The following is a 13,058-nucleotide window of genomic DNA, read 5'->3' on the forward strand; positions in this document are numbered from 1 at the left end:
CGCCACCGCGGGACAGGCCCAGGGACTGGCCCAAGACCGGGCGGGAGCCAGAGCCCGGGCCCTCATCCGCGCCGGGCCTGGGTTCTGAGGAAAACGCAATGGTGGCCATGGACCTGAGTTCTCCCTCGCTCCCTAAGAAGAGCCTGCCTGTCCCTGGGGCCCTGGAGCAGGTGACCAGTTGGCTGAGCAGCAAAGTGGCTCCGGAGGTTCCTCATGCCAGCAAACAGGAGCTGCAGGACCTCAGATCCCAGAGCCTGACCACCTGCGAGGTCTGCGGCGCCTGCCTTGAGACCCGAAAGGACCTATCCAGCCACGCACGCTCCCACTTGCAGTAGCTGGTAGTGGCTGAGTCAGAGAGGCGCGTTGCACCCAACAACCTCCTCTAGGAGCTTATGAAGCAGAAGGGCCTGCGGGACGCCCACCTTGGGCTGCCCCCGGGCCTGGCTAAAAAGTCCAGCTGGCTGAAGGAGGTGGTCTCCGGGGACCCCGTCCCGGCTTACTTACCCTGGCCAAGTCCTTGGATGCCCCTGCTGTCAACAAAGCCATTCAGTTGTATCTCGGCTTCTCGACCAAGGGCCTGGGCCGCCCCCACCTCCCCAGCTCTCCGCTCCTCAAAAAGACATCACTGGCCCTGGCGGGCTCCTCTACCCCTAAGAATCCTGAGGACAAGAGCACCGAACTGTCCCTGAGCCCCCGGCCGGCCTCCCAAAAGGCACAGTGACCTCAATCTGAGGCCGTTGAACCTCACCTCAGGCCCAGAGCCAGCACCAGACGTCCGCTGCTGTGAGTTCTGTGGTGAGTTCTTCTAGAACCGCAAGGGCTACTGGAACCACACGGGCTCCCACCTGAGGCAAATGGGCGTGACTGAGGGGTACGTCAATGGCTCGCCCATCGACAGGCTGTGGGAGCTCCTGAAGAGACAGACCCGGTCTCGCCCTGGCAGACCTCCCAACCCGCTAGGGCCAAGTCCAAAAGCCCTGGCCAAGATGATGGGCGGCACAGGTCCTGGCAGCTCACTGGAAACCCGCAGCCCCTCGGGCCTTCACATCTCACCCTTGGCCAAGAAGTTGCCACCGCCACCAGGCAGCCCCCTGGGCCACTCACCAACTGCCTCTACTCCTCCCACGGTCCGGAAGATGTTCCCAGGTCTGACTGCACCCTCCCTGCCCAAGAAGCTGAAGTCTGAACAAATACGGGTGGAGATCAAGCGGGAGATGCTGCTGGGGGCCCTTCATGGGGAGCTACACCTATCTGAGGGTCCCTGGGAGGTGCCACGGGAAGACATGATACCTCTGAACCTGTAATCCCGGGCAGAGCCGGTGCGCGACATCCGCTATGAGTTCTGCCGCGGGTTCTTTGAGAACCGCAAGGGCCTATCTAGTCACGTGTGCTCCCACCTGCTGCAGATGGGTGTGACCGAGTGGTCCGTCCATGGTTCGTCCACTGACATTGCGAGAGATCCTCAAGAAGTCCAAGCCATGCCTCATCAAGAAGGAATCACTGGCTGGAGACCTGGCCCCTGCCTTGGCTGAGGATGGGCCTCCCACTGTGGCCCCTGGGCCGGTGCAGTCCCCACTGCCGCTATCGTCTGGCCGGTCAGGCAAACCAGGCGCAGGGCCGTCCAGGTTTCCTTGCGAGCTCAGCCTGACTCCCATCTCTGGGGCCAAGCCCTGAGCCACTGGCTACCAGGGCTCAGTGGCAGCCAAGCTGCCCCTGTAGGAGGACAGCCTCCTCCCCAGCAGAGGTCAAGGCCACGACCTACATCCACACTGAACCACCCTTCAAGACAAAGACCATTCACGAGAAGACCTCCCACTCCTCCACTGAGGCCTGCTGCGAGCTGTGTGGACTTTACTTTGAAAACCGCAGGGCTGTGGCCAGCCACGCACGGGAACACCTGTGGCAGTTCAACGTGACCGAGTGGTGCATCAGTGGTTCGCCCACTGAGACACTGAGCGAGTGGATCAAGCACCAACCCCAGAAGGTGGGTGCCTACTGCAGTTATACATCCAGGGCGGCTGCCCCTTCACCAAGAAGTTCTGCGGTGCCAGCCATGGCCGTGACAGTGACAAGCGGCCATCCCTGGGCTGGCTCCCAGGCGCCTGGCCGTGGTAGGCTGCAGTGCTGGGGGCCTGGGAACCAGAGCCTGAGGCTGGCCGGGCAGCCCACAGTGGTGAGCAGCCTCTGGCAGCCAGGCTGCTGGACACCATGAAGGCTGCAGCGCACCAGCGGCAGAACATCAACAAATTCAAATGCCGACAAGCTCGCCCCCCAGATGCCTCCGCAGCCCGGGGAGGTGAGGAGACCAATGACCCACAGCAGAAGCTGGAGGAGGTGAGGCAACCCCACCCCGAGTCCGGCCGGTCCCCTCCCTGGTGACCCTGACATCACTTGTCAAGTTCGTGGGCAACATCCACACGTGTCCTCAAATGCAGATTCTGCGAAGTGGCGTTCCAGGGCCCCCTCTGTATCCAGGAAGAGTAGGTGCGGTACTTACAGCTGCACATCCTGGAGATGAACTTCTCCAAAGCGGACCCGCAGCCTAAGGAGTCCCAGGCCCTGCAGGCACAGACAGTGGTGACAGAGGCTTCCTAACACAAAAGCATTCCAGATCCCCTCTCGTGCCACCTGTCTCCTCTTCTTCCTCTGTGTCCTCGTCCCTCTTCCTTTTTCTTTCTATTTCCATAGGAGCAAGCCAAAATCTCAAACCCGCGCCCCTTGGGGTCTGGGCACTCTACAGCCAGGGCGCCGGGAGCAAGCTAGCAGCCCTTCCCCCAGTCCCAAGACTCTGGGACCACAGGGTGTCTTCCTTCAGCCTATGCCCACCTGGTCCAACAGGGACAGCAGCCGGGTCTCGGGTGGCAGCCGATCTGGTCACAGGGGAGGACAGCACTCCCTATTCTAGCAGCCAGTCAGGGCGATGTCTGCCATCCGTGGCCATTTGCAAAGACCCCAAAGACCCCTGTTCTGGTTCCCTCTCGCCCCCATGAATATCCTCTCACACGCATGTACATGCGAACACACACGCACCTTGTGAGACCTGGGATCTGCCCCGGATCCCCAGTTCCAGGGTTGAACGACTATATCATGCCACGGTGCTTCCTCAGGGGAAGCCATGCTCCCTCTGTGGGGCCCGCTGGAGCCTGGGAGCCCCCCACTGAGCCCCCAATGCCACGGAAATCCTTGTTGGCTGCCCCCCAGAGGGACCTTCCCAACTAGGAAGAGCCTAGAGCTGACAGCTGACTCCTGCCATGTCAAGACCCCCAAAGAGCCTCATGGGCTCTGGGACCCTGAAGGGTGAGAAGGCGGAGTGGGACTCTCCTCCCCCACCCCGACCCCTCTCCCTTTTCTTTTTATGTATAGCTCCCTACGCTTTTTATGTATAGCTCCCTACGCTTTTCAGTTTTTTAAAAACACGTTTTGTGTAGAAAATAAGGAACGTGGATCTTTTTATTTTGCAATCCTGGACCAGCTAGAAGCCTTTGACCTTTTAAAAGCTTAAAAGCTTTTAAATCAACATTAAAAGCTGATTGACCTTTTAACTTTTCTCAGTGGCTACATTTTGGTTTTCGATGTACCTAGAAGTATGTAAGTTAGATTAAATTTCTCTTCTGGAAAAGTCCCGAGGGGAATAAAAAAGGAAGGAAGCGAGGAATCCCTCTCGAAGTAGTCAATGAGGTATAGGAAGGAGGAAAAAATGGCCACGGAATCTGGGGATCCAAGTTCGAGTCAGATGCTGTGACAGGAATGCGAAGCTGAAATGGCAACTTGGATGTGGTCAAAATTGTATTAATTCTTTTCCAAAACAACACTCATGTAGGATGATTATCTTATTCCCATTTTACAAATAAATAACCTAAGTTGCTCATGCAAGAAAATGAATATTGTATATGTTTACATATTTGTGTATACACATATACAAATATGGACATACACCTACATATATTTTATGTGAATAAATACATATATATACATATATGTGCATACATACATATATTATATTTACAAAATGTTCCCTTGTGACAAAAATGATTTAAGTTAGTTTTAAGATAGTAAGCAAAAGAAGTGAAATTGTTACTTAGTGTTGACAACATAGATGTGTGACTGGATGCCCAACAAAGCAGTGAAGAAATTATCTTTAATTTTCTACTGACTGCTTAAAATGATGAAACCAACTCATGGGTTAAATACCACTAAATGTTAAACCAATGCATGAACCAAGCGGAACAATTCCTGAAATGTCCATTAGGCAGTAATTCTGGTGAAGAACTCCACATTATCCAAGGTTTATATAGTACGTATTTTACATTGTTAGTCTTACCACCGACAAAGGAGATTTTAATATTAGAATTAGGAGTCTGAACTTGAGTTCAGATTTTTTCTTTCTTTCTTTTTTTTTTTTTTTTGAGACGGAGTCTTGCTGTGTTGCCCAGGCTGGAGTGCAGTGGCGAGATCTCGGCTCACTGCAAGCTCCACCTCCCCAGTTCACACCATTCTCCCGCCTCAGCCTCCCAGTAGCTGGGACTACAGGTGCCCGCCACCACGCCTGGCTAGTTTTTTTTGTATTTTTAGTAGAGACGGGGTTTCACCACGTTAGCCAGGATGGTCTTGATCTTCTAACCTCGTGATCCACCCGCTTCGGCCTCCCAAAGTGCTGGGATTACAGGCTTGAGCCACCGGGCGCCCGGCCGAGTTCAGATTTTTTTAAAAAATGTTTTATTTGTCTTACTTTAAGTTCTGGGATACATGTGCAGAATGTGCAGGTTTGTTATATAGGTATACATGTGCCATGGTGGTTTGATGCACCTATCAACCTGTCATCTAGGGTTTAAGCCCCACATGCATTAGGTATTTGTTCTAATACTCTCCCTCCCTTTGCCCCTATCCCGGACAGGCCCTGGTGTGTGCTGTTCCCCTCCCTGTGTCCATGAATTCTCATTGTTCAGCTCCCACTTATGAGTGAGAACATGCAGTGTTTGGCTTTCTGTTCCTGTGTTAGTTTGCTGAGGATGATGGCTTCCAGCTTCATTCATGTCCCTGGAAAGGACATGACGTCATTCTTTTTATGGCTGCATAGTATTCTATGATGTATATGTACCACATTTTCTTTATCAAGTCCATCATGGATGGGCATTTGGATTGCTCCCATATCTTTGCTACTATATATAGTGTTGGAGTAAACATATGTCTTTATAGTAGAATGATTTATATTCCTTTGGGTATATACCCAGTAATGCAATTGCTGAGTCAAATAGTATTTCCTCTTCTAGATCCTTGAGGAATCAACACAGTGTCTTCCACAATGGTTGAACTAATTTACATTCCTACAACAGTGTAAAAGCATTCCTATTTCTCTATAGCCTCACCTGCATCTGTTGTATCTTGACTTTTTAGTAATAGCCATTCTGACTGGCATGAGAGGATATCTCATTATGGTTTTGATTTGCATTTCTCTAATGATCAGTGATGTTGAGCTTTTTTTCATATATTTGTTGGCTGCGTAAATGTCTTATTTGAGAAGTGTCTGTTTATATCTTTTGCCCATTTTTTGATGGAGTTGTTTATTTTCTTGTAAATTTGTGTAAGTTCTTCTGTAGATTCTGGAAATTACACCTCTATCAGATGGGTAGATTGCAAAAATTTTCTCCCATTCTGTAGGTTGCCTGTTCACTCTGATGGTAGTTTCTTTTGTTGTGTAGAAACTTTTGAATTTAATTAGATGGCAGTTTTTAATTTTCATTTTTGTTGCAATTGCTTTTGGTATTTTTGTTGTGAAATCTTTGCTTATGCCTATGTCCTGAATGGTATTGCCTGGGTTTTCTTCTATGGTTTTTATGGTTTGGGGTTTTACATTTAAGTCTTTAATCCGTCTTGAGTTAATGTTTGTATAAGGTGTAAGGTAGGGGTCCAGTTTCAGTTTTCTGCATATGGCTAGCTGGTTTTCTCAGCACCATTTATTAAATAGGGAATCCTTTCCCAATTGCTTGTTTTTTGTCATGTTTGTCAAAGATCAGTTGGTTGTAGATGTGTGGTGTTATTTCTGAGGTCTCTGTTCTGTTTCGTTTGTCTATATGTCTGTTTTGGTACAAGTACCATGCTGTTTTGATTACTGTAGCCTTGTAGTATAGTTTGAAGTTGGGTAGTGTGATGACACCAGCTTTGTTCTTTTTGCTTAGGATTGTCTTGGCTATACAGGCTCTTCTGTGATTCCATATGAAAAGTAAAATAGTTGTTTCTAATTCTGTAAAGAATGTCAATGGCAGTTTGATGGGAATAGCATTGAATCTGTAAATTACTTTGGGCAACATGGCCATTTTCATGATACTGACTTTTCCAATTCATGAGGATGAAATGGTTTTCCATTCTTTTGTCCTCTCTTATTTCGTTGAGCACTGGTTTGTAGTTCTCCTTGAATAGGTCTTTCACATGCCTCGTTAGCAGTATTCCTAGGTATTTTATTCTCTTTGTAGCAACTGTGAATGGGAGTGCATTCATGATTTGGCTCTCTGCTTGTCTATTGTTTGTATATAGGAATGTTTGTGATTTTTATACATTGATTTTGTATCCTGAGACTTTGCTGAAGTTATTTAACAGCTTAAGGAATTTTTACACTGAGATCATGGGGTTTTCTAAATATAGAATCATGTCATCTGCAAACGGAGACAACTTGACTTCCTCTCTTCATGTTTGAATATGTTTATTTCTTTCTCTTACATGATTGCCCCGGCCAGAACTTCCAATACTATGTTGAATAGGAGTTGTGAGAGAGGGCATCCTTGTCTCGTGCTGCCTTTCAAAAGGAATGCTTCCAGCTTTTTCTCATTCAGTATGATATTGGCTGTGGGTCTGCCATAAATAGCTCTTATTATTTTGAGATATGTTCCATTAATACCTAGCTTATTGAGAGTTTTTCACATGAAGGGATGTTGCACTTTTTCAAGGCCTTTTCTGCATCTGTTGAGATAATTATGTGTTTTTTGTCATTGATTCTGTTTATGTGATGAATTACGATTATTGATTTGCATATGTTGAACAAACCTTGCATCCCAGGGATAAAGCTGACTTGAGAGTGGAGGATAAGCTTATTGATGTGCTGCTGGATTAGGTTTGCAGGTATTTTATTGAGGATTTTCACATCAATGTTCACTGGGGATACTGGCCTGAAGGGGTGTGTGTGTGTGTGTGTGTGTGTGTGTGTGTGTGTGTGTGTGTCTGGCAGATGTTGATACCAGGATGATGCTGGCCTCATAAAATGAGTTAGGTTGGAGTCCCTCCTTTCCAATTGTTTGCAACAGTTTCAAAGACAATGGTATCAATTTCTCTTTGTACCTCTGGTAGAATTCAGCTATGAATCCATCTGGTCCTGGGCTTTGTTTGGTTGGTAGGCTATTAATTACTGCCCCAATTTCAGAACTTGTTGTTAGTCTATTCAGGGATTCAACTTCTTCCAGGTTTAGTCTTTGGAGGGTGTATGTGTCCAGGAATTTATCCATGTCTTCTAGATTCTCTAGTTTATTTGCATAGAGGTGTTTATATAGTATTCTCTGATGGTAGTTTGTATTTCTGTGGGGTCAGTGGTGATATCCCCTTTATCATTTTTTATTGTGTCTATTTGATTCTTCTGTCTTTTTCTCTTTATTAGTCTGCCTGGAAGTTTATCTATTTTGTTAATCTTTTCAAAAAACCACTTCCTAGGTTCACTGATTTTTTGAAGGATTTTTCATGTCTTTATGTCCTTCAGTTCTGCTCATATCTTAGTTATTTCTTGTCTTCTGCTAGTGTATGGATTTGTTTGTTCTTGCTTTTCTAGTTCTTTTAATTGTGATGTTAGGGTGTTGATTTGAGATTGTTCCAGCTTTCTGATGTGCACAATTAGTGCTATCAATTTCCCTCTAAACACTGCTTTGGTTGTGCGCCAGAGATTCTGGTACATTGTGTCTTTGTTCTCATTGGTGTCAAAGAGCTTCTTGATTTCTGCCTTAATTTCGTTACTTACCCAGGAGTCATTTGGGAGCAGGTTGTTCAATTTCCATGTAGTTGTGTGGTTTTAAGTGAGTTTCTTAATCCTGAATTCTAACTTGATTGCACTGTGGTCTGAGAGACTGTTTGTTTTGATTTCCATTCTTTTGCATTTGCTGAGGAGTGTTTTACTTCCAATTATGTGGTCAATTTTAGAATAAGTGCTATGTGGTGCTGAGAAGACTGTATATTCTGTTGATTTGGAGTGAGAGTTCTGTAGATGTCTATTAGGTCCACTTGATCCAGAGCTGAGTTAATGTCCTGAATATCCTTGTTAATTTTCTGTCTCTTTGATCTGTCTTAATATTGACATTAGACAGATCTATTATTGTGTGGGAGTTAAGTCTCTTATGTAAGTCTCTAAGAACTTGTTTTATGAATCTGAGTGCTCCTGTATTGGGTGCATATATATTTAGGATAGTTAGCTCTTCTTGTTGTATTGATTCCTCTGCCATTATGTAATGCCCTTCTTTGTCTTTTTTGATCTTTGTCGGTTTAAAGTCCGTTTATCAGAGATTAGGATTGTGACCTCTGTTTTTTTGTTTTGTTTAATTTTTGTTTTTATTTTGTTTGTTTGTTTTTTGCTTTCCATTTGCTTGGCAAATATTCCTTCCTTTGTGTCTTTTCATGTGAGGTGGGTCTCCTGAATACAGCACACCATTGGGTCTTGACTATCCAATTTGCCAGTCTGTGTTTTTTCATTGGGGAATTTTGCCCATTTACATTTAAGGTTAATATTGTTATGTGTGAATTTGTTCCTGTCATCATGACGCTAGCTGGTTATTTTGCACACTAGTTGATGCAGTTTCTTCATAGTGTCATTGGTCTTTATATTTTTGGTGTTTTTGCAGTGGTTGATACCGGTTTTCCCTTTTCATATTTTGTACTTCCTCAGGAGCTCTTGCAAGGCAGGCCTGGTGGGAGTTTGAGTTTTCATTCTTTCATTTGTATAGTGGCTATTCTTGAAAAAACAAAACAAAAAATGAAGCCAAACAAAAAAAAACCTCTTAAATACTTTTGCCTCAGTTTTATAAAATAAGAGGTAATACCATATGTCAGTCATCTTTTGTGAATGTTGGGTTTGCCAACATTAAGAACCTTAAATATCCAATCAGAAGCATTATAATAACACGTGGTAATATTTTAGTGACTTGCAAGTAGTTATGAGATAAGCATTTATTTGAAATTCATTTCCTCTATATCCAAAAATAATCTGAGATAATTGGGTTCAGAAATGTGACAACAGTACCAAAATAACTATAAGTTGCCTTCCAAAGGCAACCTAACTAACTTGAAGTTAAAGATGAGCATAACCCATTATATAAACTGCAAGTTGCCTAAATATGCATCAATTTTTTCATTACAGTTATTAATATAACTTGTATTTCATGACCAATGTGAAAATTGGGTACTCAGCTTCTTGTATAATCTCCTGCTGAAGTATTTCTGGAATAATTTAGTTTTTTTTTTTCTTTTTTTTTTTTTTCAAGACAGAGTCTCACTGTTTTACCCAGGTTGGAGTGCAATGGCATGATCTTGGTTTTCTGCAACCTCTACCTACAGGGTTCAAGCTATTCTCGTCCCTCAACCTCCCAAGTAGCTGGGATTATAGCTGTGTACGGCCATACAGCTACTTTTTACATTTTTAGTAGAGATAGGATTTTGCCATGTTGGCCAGGCTGGTCTCAAACTCCTGGCCTCAAGTGATCCATCCGTCTCAGCCTCTCAAACTGCTAGAATTACAGGTATGAGCCACCACCCCTGTCCAATTTAGATGTCATTTGATGATGGTCATTTTATTTCTCTTCTAACCTCGGCAAAAGTTTTGTTTTGTTTTGTATTGTTTCTGTAGTGTAACCACTGTGTTAACATAATGAATATTTCAAAAATCCCTAACCAAAAGAAACTCTATTATGAGAAGTCCAAACCACCTTTATCCATTTTCTGTCCTAAGTTTCTTCTCAGGACCATTAAAGAGTACTGTTTGTTTCCTCACATATTGAATTAGGTCTCAGGCAAAATGGGTATTTCTATTTTTGTTCTTGTGGTTTTTCTTGCCCAGTCTTTTTTATTCCCTATATAAGGCATATATAATCCCAAAGAGAGATATACAGGGAGTCACTGCCAGTAAACAATCCACAGGGTATTCTAAAATGGCCCCTATGAACAGATGTCTAAGACTCTTAACTAGGAAAAGCCTGTCTGAAAAGGTTCCTGTTTACTTTAGCATGAGTTCCATTCCAGAAGTTTCCACACACATGAAGATTTCTGATTGAAAGTTTCCAGTAGTATTTTTTTTTTTTTAATTAAAGAGCACTGAATTCCAGCCTTGGAAACATCTTAAGCTCAAGCTTCTCTCACTACATAACAGTACTAATAACATAATCCAAAAGTGAATTTAAAGTTATAGAAGGGAGTACATTTTATCATATTGACAAATTGCATGTTGAGGCTTTTTATTTTTATTTTCATTGCAAAATTTTCATTAGCTAAGCTTTTTTTTTTTTTTTAGTTTGAGACAGCGTCTCGTTCTGTTGCCCAAGCTGGAGTACAGTGGCGCAATCTCACCTCACTGCGACCTCCGCTCTTCCGGGGTCGAAGCCATTCTCATGCCTCAGCCTCCTGAGTAGCTGTGATTGCAGGCACACACCACCATGCTCAGGTAATTTTTATATTTTTTAGTAGAGACAGTGTTTCACCATGTTTACCATGCTGGTCTCAAACTCCTGACCTCAGTTGATCCAACAGCCTCAGCCTCCCAAAGTGATGGGGTTACAGGTGTGAGCCACTTCATCCAACCAAAAAACTCATAACTCAGGCTCACTAGCCATAACCCCAATACAAATAGACCAAAACATTACCTGACAAATTTTGAGATGGCAAGAAGATTGTAAGGATCAGCACCAGACCTCAAGTCAAAAGTTCAGAATATGAATCCTGACACAATCCGAGTTGTGACTCTGCCTCTTTCTATCACCCAGAGTAAGCCAAGCATGTGAGGCTTCAGTTCACTCACCTGGTAAAATTTAAGGAGTACTGTATGCTTAATGTCCCCATAGGGATAGTGGATGAAAAATAGAGTTACAAGTTTTCTGTTGAGGTGAGGTAGGATTTTCACATCACTTGTTTTGAAAATTAAACATGCAAGATCAGTTTAATTACAAAGAAAGTTGCAAGGAATTGTTAACTCTGAAATTATATGTCTATACTTTAAATTCTGGTTTCAGAAAATACAGACACTGTAGTAATGTAATTAGAAGAATAGATAGAATGAGAGTTAAGAAGGTATCAACAATATTATGTATCACTAGAATCTTCTATCACACATTCTGGCTTCCTATTACCTTAATCCTTGGCAGTTATACTAATCTCTGTAAACACTGCTTCACTTTTAAATGTCACTAATATGGATCTAATTTTTCTCATTAGTAACATTTGGCAAATAAATTAGGTTGGTGATTCTCAAAGTATGTTAAGTGCACTATATGCACTAATCCAACTAGAGGCACCCACTAAAACAGGTGAGAAATTTTAGCATGATATTCTTATCTTAAAGCTATGCAAGGTACATTCAAATTCATATCCTAAAATATCTGAGAAGTCATAAAATAAATAAACCAATTAATGTTTGATTAACCCAAATTTTCCCCAAAATGTTTTGACCATGGTATTCTTGTCTAGAAGTAACATGTATTAACACAGTGTAGTTGACTGTGTATGTGTCTGACTCATACTCTATCACTCTTGCAGTTTCACTGTCAGCTTCTCCAAGGGCCAGGACCTGATTCACTTTTCTTGTGGATTTCCTTTACCTTCCCTACATGTTCCTTTGCCAAGCCTTTCCTCAAGATGGCTTTATCTGCCTGCCTTGCAGAAAGAAGTACTGGGAATTAATACTCTCAACTTCCAAACAGCATCTAAAATGAGATAGTGCACAAATACCCTAGGTCTCTCCCAGCTTTTCTGGTGTGTTTTCTATTGGCTTCCACAGTTTTCCATGAGGTATTAACCTGAAGCACCCACAGTGGTAGGTTGGTTAGATAGATAATTTATCTTGGCCACCTTTCTTCTAGTCTCACTCCTCTACCACTGGTGTTTCTTTAAAGTCCTAAACAAGCTACTTGCACCTGAATTCTTGCTCCTGGACATACCTCTGCCGAATGCAAACTGAGACACATATATAGGAAACCAAATGCTTCCTGCTCTCCTTTTCCGTGACCCAAATATCTGAACAATTACTTCTGAAAACCTCTGAACAGAAATTTCCAGGTATATGCAACCTGAGCTCTTTCCATTGTATTACTATTCTCTTTATATTTGGTAAAAAGTTAAAGTTTGCTGGCATTCCCTCTTAGGCATTTTAAGTGCTGGGTCCTTTAAATTCTGTCACAGTAAAATTTTACTGGGCAAATTAAACAGGGAAGGAAAACTTTTTTCCAGACTACTGCAACTGGGAAGAAAGACTGAATTCAATCCTGCTGCAACAAAATGTGGAATGTTTAGGTGAATGAGTGAAAACTATTGGAGAGGAGAGGTTGGTCAATGAGATGTGAGTATCACATTTGGTTATTACTGAGTCTGTAATTTTTTTTTTTTTTTTTTCTGTGCTCTGGCCATCCATGTTTGCTAATTGGTGTCGATCAGGTTAGGTTCCTACCCTCTTACAGAGACTGGGACATAGGGCACTATTGCTTTCATTGCATACATTTCAAAGAGATAGTTCCCAGGTAATTGAAAAAGACATTTATTTGATTGTAAAACTGCCAAGAGACTTGGAGACAATTTATATACATTTTAAAGGGGTAGTGAAAAAATGTACAATAGCAAGGTTTTCTTTTTCTTTTCTTTTTTTTTTATTATACTTTAAGTTCTAGGGTACATGTGCACAACATGCAGTTTTGTTACAAATGTATACATGTGCCATGTTGGTGTGCTGCACCCATTAACTTGTCATTTACATTAGATATATCCCCTAATGCTATCCCTCCCCACCTCCCACCAACCCACAACAGGCACCTGTGTGTGATGTTCCCCTTGCT

At 43.4% G+C, this 13,058-nt stretch overlaps 1 pseudogene; it reads left to right on the forward strand.

The window, feature by feature from the left end:
- Window positions 1–98: 98 nt before the first annotated feature.
- LOC105508642 lies at window positions 99–2,595 on the forward strand (annotated as a pseudogene).
- The last annotated feature ends 10,463 nt before the right edge of the window (window positions 2,596–13,058 follow it).

This window comes from Colobus angolensis, unplaced genomic scaffold (genome assembly GCF_000951035.1).
Source record: "Colobus angolensis palliatus isolate OR3802 unplaced genomic scaffold, Cang.pa_1.0 Scaffold164, whole genome shotgun sequence".
NCBI lineage: Eukaryota > Metazoa > Chordata > Mammalia > Primates > Cercopithecidae > Colobus > Colobus angolensis.